An 18,112-nucleotide genomic window follows, 5' to 3' on the forward strand; every position below is an offset into this window, starting at 1 on the left:
CTTTGGAGGAAATAACGTTATAGGACTAAATTCAGAATGTAAGTAAGCCTGGAGGCTGTCTAACTTACTGTGGCTTGCATCAATTCTAAGTAAATACTGGAGGTACCGTGCATATGTCAAACCCATCTAGATCTTCCAAAAACTGACTGTTCTTCGTTTCCTTTAACTCTACCTGAAATTTCCATAGAGGCGAAGGCTATGTGCACGTACCTTTTTCTAAATATACTGAATTACCTAATTTCTTGTCCCAACAGGGAGGCAAATTTATGAAAGGCTTATAAACCAAACCCAGAGGGAAGGATTACACAGGGAATTGTAAGAATAACAAAATTGTTACTGTTAATAAATGTATTTTAATGAATTTTCTAATTGTAATTACAAAGAACTGTAGAAGAAGGAACAGTCAGATCAGAAACTCTTGATCTGAAAATGGGAGCTGTACCAGAACAGGTGCTCTACAAAAAGAAGCACAGAGATTTGGCTACATTAGTGATGAAGCTGTTGGTTTTTTGCAAGCTTTGACAAGTCTGAAACCTCAGTAAATGGCATGCCATCATGTTATTATATGGCTTAAAACTTTCCAAGGCCCAGGCACCGTGTATGCATGGATTTGTGAAATGCAGTGCATGGAGATGGTGGGTTGGTCTTCCCCAGAGCAGACAGACAAGCTTTGTGCTTGCACAGCAGACAGTATCCTCCCTTTCTCTCCCTTTGCAAAAGCTCGGAGTTGCACACTCTGCTCTCACAAAGAGTTTAAAAACAGGAATGAAGAGGAAGAGTGTTTTTGTCTGAGGCAAAATCCCAAATCTTAAATATTTGGACATCTAAACACAATTACCTTATCCCCAGGGTTAATGAAAGTCAAGCCTGGCTGCAAATTCTCCCCCATGCAAACCAGACTTCTGTAACCATAAAGCGTTGAATTATGTCCCTGAAACCCAAGGTCTGAGTCATCTGTGCTCTTATCCATTCAGGAACAGAAAAAAGAAAATGTTCCTTAAAAAATATTCATCACCCCCAATGAATTGGAGTGTTTGCGTTGCCAAGCAACTGTGCTGCATCTCTGCACCTCTGAGACCCATGGGTCAAAACCCAATGTCTGCATGAAAGTTTGAGAGTCCAGTCAGGATTATGGCATATAAATATTGATGAGGAAAAAGGCAGAAGAGGGTGCATATTTGCAGCCCTGTTTGTAAAAGTAATATGGTTCCCAATTATGCTACCAGTATAATAGCCAGGTGTTTTTCAAAATCACAAGACAAGTGGTTTTCATCCTGCTAAGACTTGGTTATTCAAGAATATATTTTGTAAGGATGTAGAAACACCTACGGGAACCCCAGAAAGTTAGGTCTGGCTCCCACTGACTTATTTCAGATGGAAGCAGGGCTGATTTTCACCAGTAAGGGCAGATATATTCCATTGTCTTCCCATGTAAATGCATTTTCTTCATGTCCTCTTGCTGAATGCTGTAGTGGCATGAATGGAGTGATGCACTTCACTCATTAGAGAGAAGTATCAATATGTTTATTGATACACAGTGATTTAGCAAAGTTTGTTAATAAATATTACAGTGGTTTTACAGCATTTCATGGCATGGTACTAGACAGCAGACAAGGTCAGCCAAACTTTTTAGGGACACCCTCCTGTTGAGAAATCCCTTGCATTCTAAATTCCTTCTCAGAGAGGAATTGAAGTGCCTGTGGGTCCAGACTTAGTCTCAGACATGGTTTATATCTATATCTAAAGGATTACTTATACATAAGCAATGCTTTATAGCACTTAGTTATTTTAAAGCTTAGCACACTGATAATTGCTTACCAAGAATCTGTTGCAACAAGGAATCTCAGCCTCAAGGAATAACCTTGAGAGGCATCCCTCCTCAAAGGGGGATTCTGGCATGCAGCCCACTGCCATGCAAGAAGCACAATGGACCCTGTACTGTCCACTATTTATGGAGGTAGAGAATTGACTCATAGGTACATATGCATATCCTATCCAGATGGTAATTTCTTCCAAAATTGCCTTGAGCAGCACTATCTTTAAGCGAGCACATTGCCCAAATAAGTCCTGAGCTATTGTGCTGTCTGTCTCCCCTGAGTCCACTGTGAGTCAGATGCAGCCACCACAACCACACACACCCACTATGACCTACCCTGGGGGCTGACACTTGAGTGTTCCAGGAAAAAAAGATCAGGCTGGTGGAAAGGAGAATATGTTACATTTGGTTAGGGCCATGTTGTCCTAGAATGTCAATGATTTCTGAGAAGAGCTAGCCTGGAGTGAATTACACAATTTCTCTGCACTTTTCTTGGATGGCACTGAGATCCAAGGGTGAGCAAAAGTGAAAGAAGGGATAGATAGAGATGGGCTTGCCTGCTGAGCCATATCTCTGCCATGGCATTCATCAGAGAAGCAGTGGTAGTCTGGAGAAACACCAATGGTTGGGGGATAGCTTATGGTAAAGAGGTAAAAACCTGGTACCATTTCAACCAGTTTAATTGTCTGTCTTCCAGAACAGGCCTTGAAGGGCTTAAAGGGAAATCAGAACTGCACTGGGAAATCCATGTGAAAACAGGGAATTTCTAGCTAATAATTAAACACAAGGAGATTAGAAAGTCAGATCATTTAAGAGAAGAGCGAGGGAGGGGAAAGTAGATCAACATATTCCTGCACTAAAGCTCCCAGTGTTTGCTCATCACCCTTAGGAGAAGCATACTAAACTTCACCAAGTAAAAGAATCACAGTGGTTTTTCAGGCAGATCTGGTGCATTTTTTATGTAATCTCACCAGCAAAACAGAAGTACGTGAGGGATAGAGCAGCCAGACAGCACAGCAACATCATCTCTGTCAGCAGCAGAGCAGGATTAACCAGAGGGGTGAAGATTGTAGCAGAGATCACCATGCAGATGGTACAGTGTTGCTGTGAATGCAGAGCAGAAGCGGTGTGGAATTGTGCAGCAGAATTGTTCAAAGAACGATGTGACCAATGCTCACGGATTTCTGAAATAACAAAAAAGAGAGGACAAGATGAAAGTCATGCAGGAGGTAGAAACAATTCTAGAGGTGGAGATAGCCAATACGGAGGAAAAGGTGCTAGTCTCAGGGTCAAAGAGATAGATGTTGCATTTCATTTTGCAAATTATATATAAAAATCTGTTATCAAGAAATAAAGTAAAGCTTTTAAATAGTATGTTTGCAAGTTCAAGCATGATCAAACACATCTTTGGTTAAAATCTAAATACTAAAAAGGTGATTTGAAATAATCATGCAAGCACAAGAAGGCTATTAAGTCCTTGATAGCTCTGACAAAGAGGGCAATAAGGGCATATCCAATTTGGATTACAAACAGTCAGAACCATTCTATTTTCAACTGCATTATGCATTGCCCATGGAGTGATTTATTTCAGTGAGGGTTGTAGCAAGTGAGATTGTAGCAATACAGGGAATCACTCTCCAGACAAGGCTGTTGCTCTGGTGTGTGTCACACCATGTTTGCATATTTCTTGTGCTTCCTCATCAATAACTTCTTGTGTAATTAACCAAAACTGGTGAGGCATATGCTCAAATTAGACAGCTTCAAAGGCAAAAATATTTGCTTTTGTTAGTGGTTCCTAGCCAGTGATCTCTCCAGTGAAGTGAAAGCCCTCAGCAGCTGAGAGGCAGCAGCTGGAAAGAGGTCTCATGGCTGCTCCCCCCATATCTAAATCCACAAGCACTTGACTTTAACAGTCAAAGGCCATACAAACAGGCATGCTTCGTGCACTGTAATTTTGTGACTTTTCATTTCCTAATTCTCATTCTCCCCCAGATTCTTCTGCCTGAGCAGGGGACCCCAGGACACCGGCAGGCAACATGGTCCTGAACACCAGGTTATGCTTTGCAAGGATCCTCCTTGGAGGGGATAGGGGCTCAGAAGGAAATTAATTCTGTTCCAGCATTTGAGTTGATTGTTGGCTAGAGAGCACCTGGTTTTGTCTGCTTTTCCTCTGTCCCTGGCACACATGTGCTCCCTCCTGCTTGCTGCTGAAGAAGGACCCCCAGTTTGCTGGCAGAGTTTGGCAAAGAGCTTGGTGCGTTTGGGGCTCTGTATGGTCTTTGAAGAGCTGACGGGCAGTGTAGTTTGGAAACTCATTGATTTGTGAAAAGATAGAAAAATCAGAAAGTCATCACATTTATATTCAGCCTGCCTGAAAAGACATGCAATGATTCTCATGGGGATTCCACATAACCATTTCATCCCCTGGAGACACTGCCCAGCAATAAAATTACATTTTATTAAATGCTTATAGTAACTTGGAGATGAGGGAGGAAAATGAACAGCAGCAAGGTACCAGGCCATTACCTGTGGCTGCAAGTAAAGGTCAGGTGATTTTTCCATGTCCTGGACATCATCCAGCTCTCAGCTAATGGAGAGTCACTGTGACCTCCCTGTTAGGAGCTGGCTACAGGGCATTTCAACTATGGAGGTGCAGCAGAAGCTGCTCATGCCCCTTGTTCTTCCCCCACTGATACCTGGGCACAGCTCTCTCCCATCCAAGAGCAGCAGCCAAGTGCCCAGCAGGAGCCCCTTCTTGGTGAAACTGTGGCAGAGAGCCACAAGCATCTGGTTACCTTCCCTCTGCAATGCTCAATATCACAGATTAACTGATGGGGGAGACACAGAGGTTGCCCTGGTACAAGAGTCCACCTGCTCTCCAAAGGACCCCATTAAAAATTTCAGAAAAACTTAATAGCTTTTTGTCACTGGATGGACAAATGTTGGCCCTCAAGAATGTCAAATCTGGCACAGCTGTAGCAGCAAGCACATTAAGTACAATGCTGAGCTTACTCACAAGTATGTGATTTTGTTTTTCATTTCCATTTCTGTTATAAATTGCAGAAAGAGTGGGTTGTATATAGCCGTAGGGAGCAAGGTCAGCACTAAGGGAATAGACATCAAATATTCAAAATCATGTGGATATGAAATGTGCCAGCTTGGGATGGAAATTTCTATTTTGGGACTATATTAGAAGTAACTCAAAGGCTTTGTGTTTCACCTCTTATGATCCACATATGCTGCCTTTCTTGACATTTTTCCTACAGTCTGGTGTCCCCTGGAGAGCTGGTTGGGTTTACTAGATACAGTAGGCCAGACCTGAAAATGTGTTGGGATAGATGGGGTTTCTGCACCTCCCCCTAGAAGCAAGGAGGTGGGAATAAGAGAAACTCTCAATTTACTTACAGAGAAGCTGTTTTTCAGCAAGGCAAGGCAAATCTTGCAAAATATTTTGTCTGAATACTACAGCAAATGTTCAAATTATTAACATCCAACATATTGTCTCTTTTACCTGTTCCCCTCTGAAAATATTCATAAAACAGAGTTTTTCTGGTACAGCTATTTACAGGAAGAGAATACCAATATAACAAGCATGAATATTCACACAGTAATAAATTCTATGTTTACAAGCACCAGTATGTAGACCAACACATTTATTAAGCCACATGCAAAAATACTGCCTTGTGACTTATCCGGCCAATTGCAAACAGCTATTGCATCTTAAGTACTGAGTGTTTGAAAGGCACTGCAAGCGAGCAGTCCAAAGAGACAAATCCATTAATATTTGTAGAATGCACAGACTAATGCACAGTTTTAATGAAATGGAATTGTGAAGTTATTTTTGTTAATGACATTTATGAACTAGAATGCTTCTGCAAATCCTGTAGCAGTAAAGAAAGCTGCTATCCCACATGCAGAGTTTGTAGTGATGGAACACATTCCTACGTAATACTAGCTGTATTTTCACTTTGTAGTAGTACCTGTGATTAAATCCTTTCCAATAGTCAACAGTGTTTCTTGTCTTCCAGAAGACACGGGTTCTTTCAATCTCATAAAATATCTGAAACCTCTGGTGTATTTTTAATGTGAAGGCTGGCTTTTTTTAAAGCTTTTTATAAAGACATTAAGGTGTCTTCACCTTAATCATTAGAATATTTTCCTATAGTAAAAATTTAAAAAATGCAAGCAGAAAAAATATTTTTAGCACTTTATCCTCAAAATGTACATTTCCTGGGAGCAGGACACACAAGGATCATTGCTTGAGAGTGATAAAGAGCTCAGCAGTAAGGATGCTGTGATGGGTAAGGAGATTCTGAAGCAATTTTATACACAACTCTGCTTTCATTCCTTTATTCCTTGATGTCAGCTTAATTCTCATCTGAAGTGCAAGTAAGAGCTCTAGTTAATAAGGACTTGTAGAGAAGAATTGCAGAGGTAAAGCTCTAAGGTATTGCTTGTAAAACACCAGGTTATTGGATGAAAAGTTTTCAGCTGTTTTTTTGATGGAAAATTTAGACAGAGGTTCATATAAGGTAGGAATATATATGAAACTCAGAAGACTTCTGCAAATATATTTGAGATAACATATAGTATTTGGAATACTGGCAATAGTTTTTTTTTTTAATGCTCCAAGACAGTAAACCTGCCCATTCTTTATGCAAACTCCCAAAAAAACCCATCTAATATAAACACCTACTTGCCAGTTAATAGCTAGTTTCCCTTTAACCAAAGCAAAACTAAATTTGACTTGGAACATGCTGTGGTTTCCCTCGCTGCCCATTTTCTTCCATTAGTTTTCATGCTTCTCTCTCCTGAACAATTGACTGTTTTTCCCAGTCCTCAAATCTCTTGACTGAGAGCAAGCTTTGTGCGGGATCCCTGTTCCCTTGGCAATCAAAACATACATTCCTTTGAGCTTCATTCAGTACTGCATGCTGCTGTACAATATTTTTAACTGCAGTAATGCTGCATAGGGATGGGGAAGAGAATTAGAAGAGAAAATGTGAGAAAACTCATGGGCTGAGATAACAACAGATTCATAGGTAAACCAAAAGCCACTCACACAAGTGAAGAAAAACAAATAATTCACTCATTACTTCCCATAGGCAGGCAGGTGTTCAGCCATCTCCAGGAAAGCCAAGCTCCATAACATGTAGTGCTTACACAGGATTACAAATGCCATCAGTCCAAACATCCCCCACTTCCTTCTTCTTCCTCCGTCTCTATATGTCGAGCACACTGTGGTATGTTGTGGAATGTCTCTTTACCCAGATTGGATCAGCTGTCCTGGCTGTGTCCTCTTACAGCTTCTTATGCACCTCCAGCCTCTTCACTGGTGAGGTGGGGTGAGAGGGAGAAAAGGCCTTCAGTCATTGCTTGTCAGTGACTAAAATATCTCCATGCTGTTCACACTGTTTTCAGCACAAATCCAAAACAGAGCACCATACTAACTACATTGAAGGAAATCAAGTCTATACTAGCCAAAGCAGCAGGATAAGGAAGGGAAGGATTTTCCAGTAGTTCAACCTTTAAAGAAACTTTCTGTATGATTTTACACCCAGTGAATTATTTTTTGCTTAATGTCTCAATTCAGGCAACACAACTAGTATGCTTCTTTTCTTCAGCAGATCAGGTCTCAGTCCCATGGAGTTTTATCAGCACAGTTGTATTTTAAACTTTGGGATACCTTTGTAACTTCTAAAGAGCAGAGCTAGTAGGCAGCTGACTTACCACCTCTTAGACCAAAAAATACAGAATTCCCAGGATTCAAGTTGATCAAAGAAATACAGGTGCCCTTATCGTCTGGTCCTCTTTTAGGATGATTTAGAGGAGTTTTTATGTTTAGGTCAGGGACTGGACCAGTACAGAACAAAGCCAACCTTGTATCATGTTTAGAGTGCAAGGAAACATACTATTGTGTCCCACCTGAGTCCAGATACTATTTCAGGAATATCACATTGAGCATGCTTTAATTTTTAATTGAGATTTTGAGTTCTGAGGGATCGAAGCTCTCGTATAAGTGAGGTCCCCATTAGTCTATAAACAATTACTTCATCAATATTTGCTTTGCCAAAGTTTTACATGTCTCTTAATTTATTTACAATCCTCTGAAAAGTGTCTATAACCTTAAACACTTAGATCCCTGGAGTATGGTGAAAGCAAATTCAATTGGGTAGAACTAAGGCTGTTTGCCAGGGCTCTGTAGAATGGTCTGCTGAGGTTATATATTTTGCTCTCCTTAGTCTGTCTGTGATTTAATTTATTCCTGCCTTGTATAGGCATCCAATATTGTAACAGTGTCTAGCTCCCTGTAATAAATGCAGGATCTCACAGTGCTGCCAAACTTTGTGGCTCACACAATGGTGATGAGGGGCCCCATATGATGGACAGAATGGAATTTCACAACCAAGGTGTCAGTGCTGTCTCCTACATTTTGTTCAAGTCCCTTGTGATGTGTAGACTGGGCAGGAGATGTCCTAAATTTGCTCCTTGCACAGGACTGATTTTTGGAGAACACAGACTTGCGATGGCTCTCAAAGCTCTTCTTTCTGCTCTGCCGGCAGATTGTAGCACCAGCCACTGCCTTGGTATGGATTTGTCTGCTAGGTGTGGGGGCTTGATGCTATGTAAAAAATATAATGAAATATAATGAGACTCATGGGTCAAGGTAAGGAAAAGGAGACATCCCTCAGCAATTACCATCATGGACAAAATTTCCTTGACTTGGGGAAAATTAATTTTTTACCAATCAAATCAAGGTAGGGTTATGAGAAATAAAAGCAAATCTTCAAATGCCTACCTGCCAGCCCTCCCTTCTTCTCAGGCATAATTTCAGTCCTGATTTTCTCTTATTTCTTTCCCTGCAGCAGTGCAGAGACATGGGGATTGAGGGCTGTGGTTAGTTTATCAGTTTGTTTCTACCGGGAGAGGATTCCTCACACTCTTCACCTGGTGCAGTGTGGGACCCTTCCATAGGATGCAACTCTTCAGGGCAAACAGCTCCAGCCTGGGTTCCTCCCTCAGTGGTTCCACAGGCCCTGGCAGGAGGCTGATCCAGAATGGACTTCCTGTGGGTCACAGCCTCCTTCAAGCAACCACCTGTTTCAGCATGGGGTCCACCATGATCTACAGGTGGATCTCTGCTCCCCCAGGGTCCTCCATGGGCTGCAGAGGCACAGCTGCTTCACCATGGTCTGCACCAGCCTGCAGGGGACTCTCTTACTGAGCCCGGAGCACCTCCTTCACCTCCTTCTTCACCCACCTGTATGTCTCAACTCAACAGCTGAGAAGAACTCAGGTGTTCTTTCTCTTCTCTTCTCTTCTCTTCTCTTCTCTTCTCTTCTCTCTCTTCTCTTCTCTTCTCTCTTCTCTTCTCTTCTCTTCTCTTCTCTTCTCTTCTCTTCTCTTCTCTTCTCTTCTCTTCTCTTCTCTTCTCTTCTCTTCTCTTCTCTTCTCTTCTTCTCTTCTCTTCTCTTCTCTTCTCTTCTCTTCTCTTCTCTTCTCTTCTCTTCTCTTCTCTTCTCTTCTCTTCTCTTCTCTTCTCTTCTCTTCTCTTCTCTTCTCTTCTCTTCTCTTCTCTTCTCTTCTCTTCTCTTCTCTTCTCTTCTCTTCTCTTCTCTTCTCTTCTCTTCTCTTCTCTTCTCTTCTCTTCTCTTCTCTTCTCTTCTCTTCTCTTCTCTTCTCCTGCAGCAATTTTCCCCCAGCCCTTTTTAATTATGTTATCCCCAGGGCACTACCACCATCTGATGGGCTCAGCTTTGGACAGCCTTGGAACTGGCTGGCATGGGAGAAGCCTCCAGCAGTTTCTCACAGAAGCCACCCATGTGGCCCCCCCAGTACCAAAACCCTGCCGTACAAACCAAATACACCATGACAGAATGGGACACACAGTGGAACCCTTTGAATGAAAACTAGCTTTTTAAACTACAGCAATCCTACTGCTACAAAGATTTATAACATTTTTATCACAGTTTTGGACCTTCTGGTCCATTTTTTATGTACATGATACATAGGCCATATTTCTTGTATGCCCAGCTGAAAGGTTTCTCAGAATAGTCTGAAACTTGTTTGTGCACAAGAAAGAAAAATACATTGTTTTCCTCCTTCATAAGATCTGAAACAAGGAAAACAATGGATTCCGCAATTCAATAACACATTACAGTTTCAGGCAAAAGGAATCTAGTTGTCTCTTGCTCTTCCTTTCTTACAGTATTCCTATTTCTTCCTTATTTCTAAGAAAGAAACCATGTAACATGAGACATTTAGTGATTTCCTTACAGTGTACAGCACCCTTTTGTTTTGTTTTCTTTTCTTTTGTCATTTTTTTTCTTTGAAGGTTGACTGATCTTCTTTCTTTATCCCTTCAGTGTTTCAGAGAAACAATTTCAGCATTGTCTTTCCAGGAGTACTGTCCTGTATGTCTTTGTATACTCAGTGACATACAGTATTTTGGTCCTGTTCTTTTACAAACAATGATGTACCAGATAACTCCCGTTCCTAAAGAGTCTCTCTGAACATGCCAGATCCTGTTAGCATTATCTTATTCCGAGCCACAAAGTGGGAAATATTTCTGGAAAACTTAAGGAGAGTTCTTGATCTCATGGAGGGTAAAATATTAGCATCAAATCCCATTTCCACTGCTGCTCCACATGCATTTCTTCCTGTCCCTGAAGGTGGCGAATATCAAAAAGCTATCATGTAAATTGACATGAATCTCATTGTGGACTGTCACTGTTATATCAGCTCCAATTCAGCAATGACAAATTGTCCAAAAGACACTGGGGAACCTGGCTTCTATCTCTGCACTGTCTTACTGACTGTGATGAGTTTGAATAAATACAGAGATTCCCTTTCTGTAAACTTTTCAATTAACAACTGAAATCAGACAAAATGGGGGGGGAAATCAAAAAAAACGGAAGTACAAGGTGTGTATTTCTTTGTAGTTTTCCCTTCTCATTTGACTGCAACCCTATGCTTCCACTCACATAATTTTTTGATCTGTAGCTTCCTAGGGGAGTAGATTAGAGACACCCTTGGCACAATTTCAGTACTGTAATATATTTATCTTGACAAAACCCATGTGAGGTCAGGGAATGTCTCCTATTCTCCTGGCAGATGCAGGATTGAGACATGGAAAGACTTTCTCAGATATTAAGGAATGTGGTAGAGTGGGACACAGATCCCTAGATTAATTTCCTGGTGAAATGCCTTTCATGGGTACCATTCAAGTAGGTAGCAAATCCTGTTTACTTCTAAAATACGTTGATGACATAAAAATTATTTCCCTCTGTCATTCGTACTCTTGAAAAAGAGAATGGATATTTGTGCTGCAGGTGTAAAAAGTTTGAAATGACAGTGAGCATCATCCGGAGAGCCAGGACGTTGTCATGGCATGCCTGTCAGCCTCGTTCCAGAGAGGGCAGATTTACAGGTATTTGGACAGGTCAGCAAAGAATTATCTTGCCTGTGGACACAGGAAGTATTAAGACGTATCCAAATTCAGTTCTTAAAAACAAATATGAAGAAATGTGAAAAGTATCAACGGAAATACTGTGGAAAGTCAACTGAAATCTGTAATTTCTGTGGTAGCTGGTATTTGTTATTAAAGTGCCCCCACAAGTCATGTTATATATTGATAAAAAGTAACAGTTTTGTTCTTCTGTGGCATCAGCTGAAAATTAGGAAAATAATGGACTCTGAATTTAGGCTGCAAAACATTTAGGATGAAGGATTTTCTTTTGCTACTTCAAACTCTTATTTAAAAAATAAAAAAGGGGCCAGTTTAGTACCTGAGGTTTTCTTCAGCATAGTTGTGATGTTTAGTACATTCCTTAGATAAGCTGGGAGAGGAATACAGTGTTATAATGGCCTGCCCAAGGCCAAAAAATGAATCAGTGAATCAAACTGGGTTAGGATTTAGGTTCTTTTTGATTTCTAATCTATCATACCATTGCCCACAGGAGCACTGTTGTATTTTTGGTGAGATATTGAGAACATTTTTAGATTAGCTATCATCTGTTTTTAAAACCTCTTGAAAATACTGTGCCACACTAGCACATTAGCATTGTGGTTTCTACTATTTCTTACTAGACCTCTTGCAATAACTTTTGTGGATTAAAGGATTTTTTAAAAAATTTCTTCAGTACTTTTAAGTCTAGGAGAAGAAATAGAAGTTTGTATGCATGCCCTAGCCTCCCACTAATATGAGTCAAATATTTAAACACAAAATGTGAACTCTATGTGTTTTAAGAAGAAAAACACTACATTTGTGAAATTCAACTTTCAAAAAATATATTGTGGCAATGCCTAACACTTTCTTAGTAATAAAACCTGAAATTCTATTTTTCACTAACAATAATTTTCCAATAATTATGGTAATAATCTATATATTTTATGTGTTCCATTCAGAAACATTCTTTTTTTCAACTTTTCTTTAGTCAAGAACTCACCAAAATGGGGAGATTTTATTTTCCCTTGTTGTTTTCTCCTATTTATCACAGGAAAAATGAGGGAAAGGAAAGAATGAAACTGTAGATGAAGTTGTAAAACACTCACAGAATAGACATCCTGCTTTTAAAACCTAAAAATATTGTTTCTACTTTTATTCTGTTGCTTTCTAAAATATTTTTTGTGCTACCCATCACATATAATTGCAATTTATTATAAAATTATTTATATAAATTATTTATATAAAATTATTTATAATTTATTATAAAAATATTTATTAAAACATCTCATTTTTTATGAAAAGCTGTTTTTTCTTGATTTCAGAATTTTATTCATTCTTTCAAGGTCAATAAATAAAGAAGCAATGAGATCAATTATGAGGCAACAATTTCTTATTCCATCTGGAAAATAATGACTAGAGACAGGATGAGAGGACACAGTCTCAGGTTGCGCCAGGGGAGGTTGAGGTTGGGAATTAGGTGGAATTTCTTCATGGAAATGGTTGTTAAGCATTGGAATGGGCTGCCCAGGGAGGTGGTGGAGTCACCATCCCTGGAGGTATTTAAGGAAAGACTGGACATAGCAGTCTGTGCCCTGGTCTAGTTAACATGGTGGTGTTCAGTCATAGGTTGGACTCGACAATGGCAGAGGCCTTTTCCCACTTTATTGAGTCTGTGATTCTGTGAACTACTGGAGTAAAAACCCAAAACACCTCTAGGAGGAATTTTAAGCCAGGCCCGACTAGAGGGCATTGCAATCTTTCTCATGTTATCAATTACAGGCTCTTCTGGTGACTTTACCATGACCTATGCAGTGGAATGGGCCATTCAGAGGGTGGGTTGTTAATCAGTGTTGAACCTTCCACTTGTTGTAGTATCTGCTGTGCAAACCCCAGCAAGAGATGTGCTCTGTCAATGAGAGAAAAAGCCCTTCATGAAACTGGCAGCAAGTGCTTTTTTCCATTGCCCCACAGAGACGGGAAGATCAGATTATGCCCCTGCACATCCCCCCAGAAGATTTAGTTTGGGTAGGGTCCAAGAATGGGCATTGCCTAAATGCTGACGATCCACTTCCTGCTGTTGGGTGTTGCAGCATTTCCCACAGTAAAAATATTTCCCAGAGCAAACCAGTGCTGTTTCTATTTTAAGATGCATACTGCTACCCTCTAAGCCTTACTGGACCCAAGGTGGAAGGACAAAGTAAAATTTTTCTAGCTTTGCAAGGTGTTACACATGGCTGATGAATGAGATTTAGCATCCAACATCCCTCTTGTGTTTGATCTACTGCAGCTACAGCCCAGCTAGCTGATCCATCATTTTCTGAGTCATAAGTGGTTGTTGGCTCATGCAGCTCGTGCTTGAACGAAGGTTTCCCAGTGAGTGGTGACACTTGCTGAGCTCATGTCTGGGGAGATGCTGAGGGCAACAGTATGAGACTGACATTTAATAATGAGCTGCAAATCACAGGTGAGGGAAGACCACCCATTTAGGTGATCTGCCACTGAAAATGCTCTGTTTACCATTGAAGGCTAAGGGTGCTCTTTTTTTTCCATCTCAGTTTTAAAGAAAAGCATAATTTTCTTTTCCCACTGTAACAGGGGCTTTGCCATGCTATATATAAGGTAAAAAGCCACTCTTTTTCTTTTGTTTTCGCTGTTCCATTGTCTTATGATGATATTCAATAATAGAGGCTACCAGGAGCTTTTTTCATACAAGCCCTGCTTTGATTTATAGCACAAGAATATGTCCATAGGCAGCTGAGGCTAAGTCAATCTGTAAGCACAGCAGTTTTGGAGGAAAGCAACATGAGTAACTTGAGAAGGCTGAAATCTTTTTGATACTAACATAATTGACAACACCTCAAAAAGAGAAAATGGAAACATTTTGCACAATCTATTTTGGGAAATCTGTCCTTTCCCTCCCTCCATGCTCACACTAGGTTTATTTTTAAATCTGCAGACACAGTAGTGCAATTTTCATCACTGTGATAGTCAGTGGCTGTGGAATGGCAATTTACATCACACTGGTATTTTGTCAGAAACAAATGCAAGTCTCTTTTACAAGGAACTTGCTCAATTAGCAAGCTCATATTTAATAACTTCCTTGCCTATATTAACTGGTGTATTTAAGATTTAATGCAATTTCTGTTGCAGTACAACCTATGTATAGTCATTTAATTTACAACCAGACTGGATACATAAATTATAGAAATTGTAGAGGCACTAATTTTCAACTGCAAACACCATGTTTAGAGAGCATCTTAAGGGTTTTTTTTTTTAAAGCAGATCTCAGAAACAACAAGGTGCATGCAAAGATTCAACAGGACTTATGCCTTCAGTGATACTTTTATTTCCTCTATTCTTTACCATTTCACTGTAAAGCCTAATATAATAGATACATTTCTCTCTTACAACCTTGAGATGAAAAAGGGATTCTGACCTCTGAGGTCATCCCTGTGTGATCCAGACTAATAGAGGGAGGCCATTACCATGGATACTTGATCCTTGGTGATTGGGGAAAGAGAACAACAGTCAACAGCCATGTCTAAAGCTAATTTTGAAGGAATGTGGAAACCAAGAAAATCTGCTGCAAGTAAGGATTCACTACTTTTGGGCAGACCTTTTTACGATAATCAAGGAGATGCCAAGAAAGCTTGCTGACCTATGCAGCAAGCTCCCCAGCTATAAGGAAAGTGTCCTGGCAGATGTTTGTTTGTAATGTCCCTGTCCAGCCAGATGCTGCCCTGCTAATGAGCATCAACACTGGCACGTCGGTATCCAGCACATCAGCACAACCAGGTGAAAGTCAGCCAGAGGAAAGCAGTCAGTGCCAAGCTCCACTCAGGCACCATCACTGTAACAGGAACAAAACAAAACTGAATGAATCAGCCTGAAGCAGACATAAAACTATGTGGGAAATCAAATCCATTTTTCAAAACAATTTTTCTCTGCCATGTTGCCTTCACCCACCAATCACGATGACTTTGTTATTCTAAGTTTCAACCTTCACTCTTTCTACTGCATTTATTTTTAAAAACCTTAACAAACTAAAAGAACGACAACAAAAAAACCAAACAAAACAACTGAAAAAAACCTTGCCCCCCACCCCCCAACTATTCTATAGGAATACATAAAATCTTCGTAGGAAAGGGTAGTGTGCTCCATCACGTCCCTCCCTTCTCTTTGTGGTAGGACAACACACATGGGTGGTTAGTTCTATTCATGTAGCAAAATATCATGAGAAACTTAACAGTTTACAAGTGATCTGTAAGATGCTGCAACCATCACTGTGTAAAAAAATTGCCTGTGTTCTAGCAATACTGACATTTTCTCACTCAAGATCCCCAATATTTTTATCTGTTAAGTGTCTATTTAAGAAAGTGGGGCAGGGAGTAGAGGCAATCCTTTTTAAATGAGTACATGTAAGGAGACTAATGATGATGAAAAGTTACTTCCAAGAAGATCTGTTTGATGTGAGAATGTGGTGCTCTGCTACTGAGATAAAAGTAAGATGATCATCTGGGTAAAAATTTATGTGAAAAATGTATGAAGGTCTTATATTAAATTGGTGAACTACACCAAAGTACAGAAACAGCGCTTTCAGGACACTATCAAAGTCCGTAGGGAGCATTTAAATCAAGGCCAAAAGGATCCAGATCTCTGTTGCCTTCAGCTTTCACCCTGCCATCAAAAGAAGACGCCCTGTGGTTCACTTTCAAGGGAAATACACAGCAATGTTGTGCATTTTGTTACTTTTTTGTTCCTTTGCAATAACATTAGAAATAATGTTTATTATAAAGAATGAAGCTGGAAGTCCTGAGTGACGCTTTGAATAGGATTGTTAATTGTAAATAATGGACCAAATTCTCATTTATTATTGAGCATTTACTAATGCTCTAGCAATACAAAGGGGTTGACACCTTGGTTTAATGTATGTTTGCAATCACTTTCATCCTCTGCTTTCCATAGGGAGAAAATCCTTGGAATGAACAGTAGGACTCCTAATCTACTTTAGATGAGCTTCCAATAATGAATATTTCTTGAATTAAACATGCCATTTTAAAAATTCCAGTTATAATAAACAATATTAAAAACGTCAGAGTCTCAACTTCCACATGTGCACACACAAAAATGCCCCCAAAGCCAGCCTTGAAAATAAGGGAGATTAACTTCAAAGTTAAGATAAATACTTACAGTTCAAGCTAATATAAATTATTTAAATAAAGACTCTTTGGCAGTGCAGAGCAAAAATGTTCCTGAATTGTTACTTCTTTTAGGGTTACATTTTGGTGGGGTTTAGACATTTTGGAAGTTTTGTTTTGTTTGTTTGTCTGGTTGTTTTTTAAAATAAGATGTATGGAGATAAAATATTTACTTACCATACCTTTGCTGTGAAGACAAACTTTGAGTTTTCGTGATAGATGGGTAACAAGGCCCATGGGAAAAGAGTGTGCACATCCTTGTGTAGAATGATACAAATCACTCAATTTTCATTAAAAAAATCCCAACCACTGAATATCTGAGGATATTCTAAAGCCAAAGATGATGTCTGCTGCAGTGTGCTTCTGCTAATTCCTCTGTGTAGAGCAGCTGTGTAGCTTTCAATCCAGAATAGAGCTCTCTCTTCCCAGCTTGCCAATGGTCCTTAGGCCATGCCACCTATTATTTTCATTACTGATGAAGTAACAAATCCTTATAACCAGGAAGCTACCAAAGATGGAACATGCACCATCATGAGAGCATGTACAACATCACTTGCCTCCTTTTCCTGTTTCTGTGTGGTGTAGATGAAGTCTATAGTTAGAGTTTGCTATTTTGCCACATAGTGTCTGAAATTAATTAAAGGTTTGGCACTTTTCATGTGTTATGCAGATATATTTCCCCTGTTACTACATTCTTCACCACACATTAGGTGTTAGAATGCACAGCACATTGCAGGCGAGATGGATGTTGTTTCTACAAGAATAAAAACTGTGAAATGGAGATTTTTTTAATGATTTAGAACAAAGCATATTTTTGGATCATACAGCTTATCTATGAGACTCTCTTAAAAATAAAAAAGCAACAAGTTATGCCTTATTTTTCTACTTAGGCTGTAATGATTGAAATTTCTCAAAGCATATGCTGAGAATCAGAATTATCCCTTCTCCACCTACTACTCACAATTTCTTGCCTACTGATTTCAGCACCTAATCTATGGTGCTAAAACCAATTAGTGATACATCAAAGGTTTTTGCAGTTGTAAGTTTTGGACCACTACAGAACATTAGCACATGAGCTTCTCATTATAGGCAAAGATATATGTGATCTTTGATCATGTGGTAAAAGATACATTCAAAATATGTTTTCTTTGGCAAACTTACAATCTCCTAATTGAGGAAAAAAAAGCTAATTATATAGTTCTTTGCAAGGCTGGAATCTACTGTAATAAAGATTGTACACAAAAAACAAGTTGTAAATGAGAAAGGCTAATTTCACTTTTTTTTCTTTTTCTGAATTTTTTTTGCTTTTAAAAGTTGTAGAACGGTGGTTTTCACAAATCATATGTTCTGGAGAGTGGTTTGAGGTTTCAAGGGTGTTTCTGGCTTAATATTCTGACAAAATCTCAGTCCCACAGATGTGCTTAGCTTTTGGCACAGAGCAGCCTGATCCAAGTCAATGAAACTACGTCATGCCTGCTAAAGCTGAGTATCAAAGAATAAATTAATAAATGCCATGTTCTCCTGGTGGCTGGCTCCCAGTATGCCTCTCCTGTTTGCATGAAGTGTGTGGACCCAAAGCAAGTGATGAAATCGATGGTGAAGCAGCACACTGCTTTAGAGCTCAGACTACTTGACAGGCTATTCATTTTC

This window comes from Vidua macroura, chromosome 1 (genome assembly GCF_024509145.1).
Source record: "Vidua macroura isolate BioBank_ID:100142 chromosome 1, ASM2450914v1, whole genome shotgun sequence".
In the NCBI taxonomy this organism is placed as follows: Eukaryota; Metazoa; Chordata; class Aves; order Passeriformes; family Viduidae; genus Vidua; species Vidua macroura.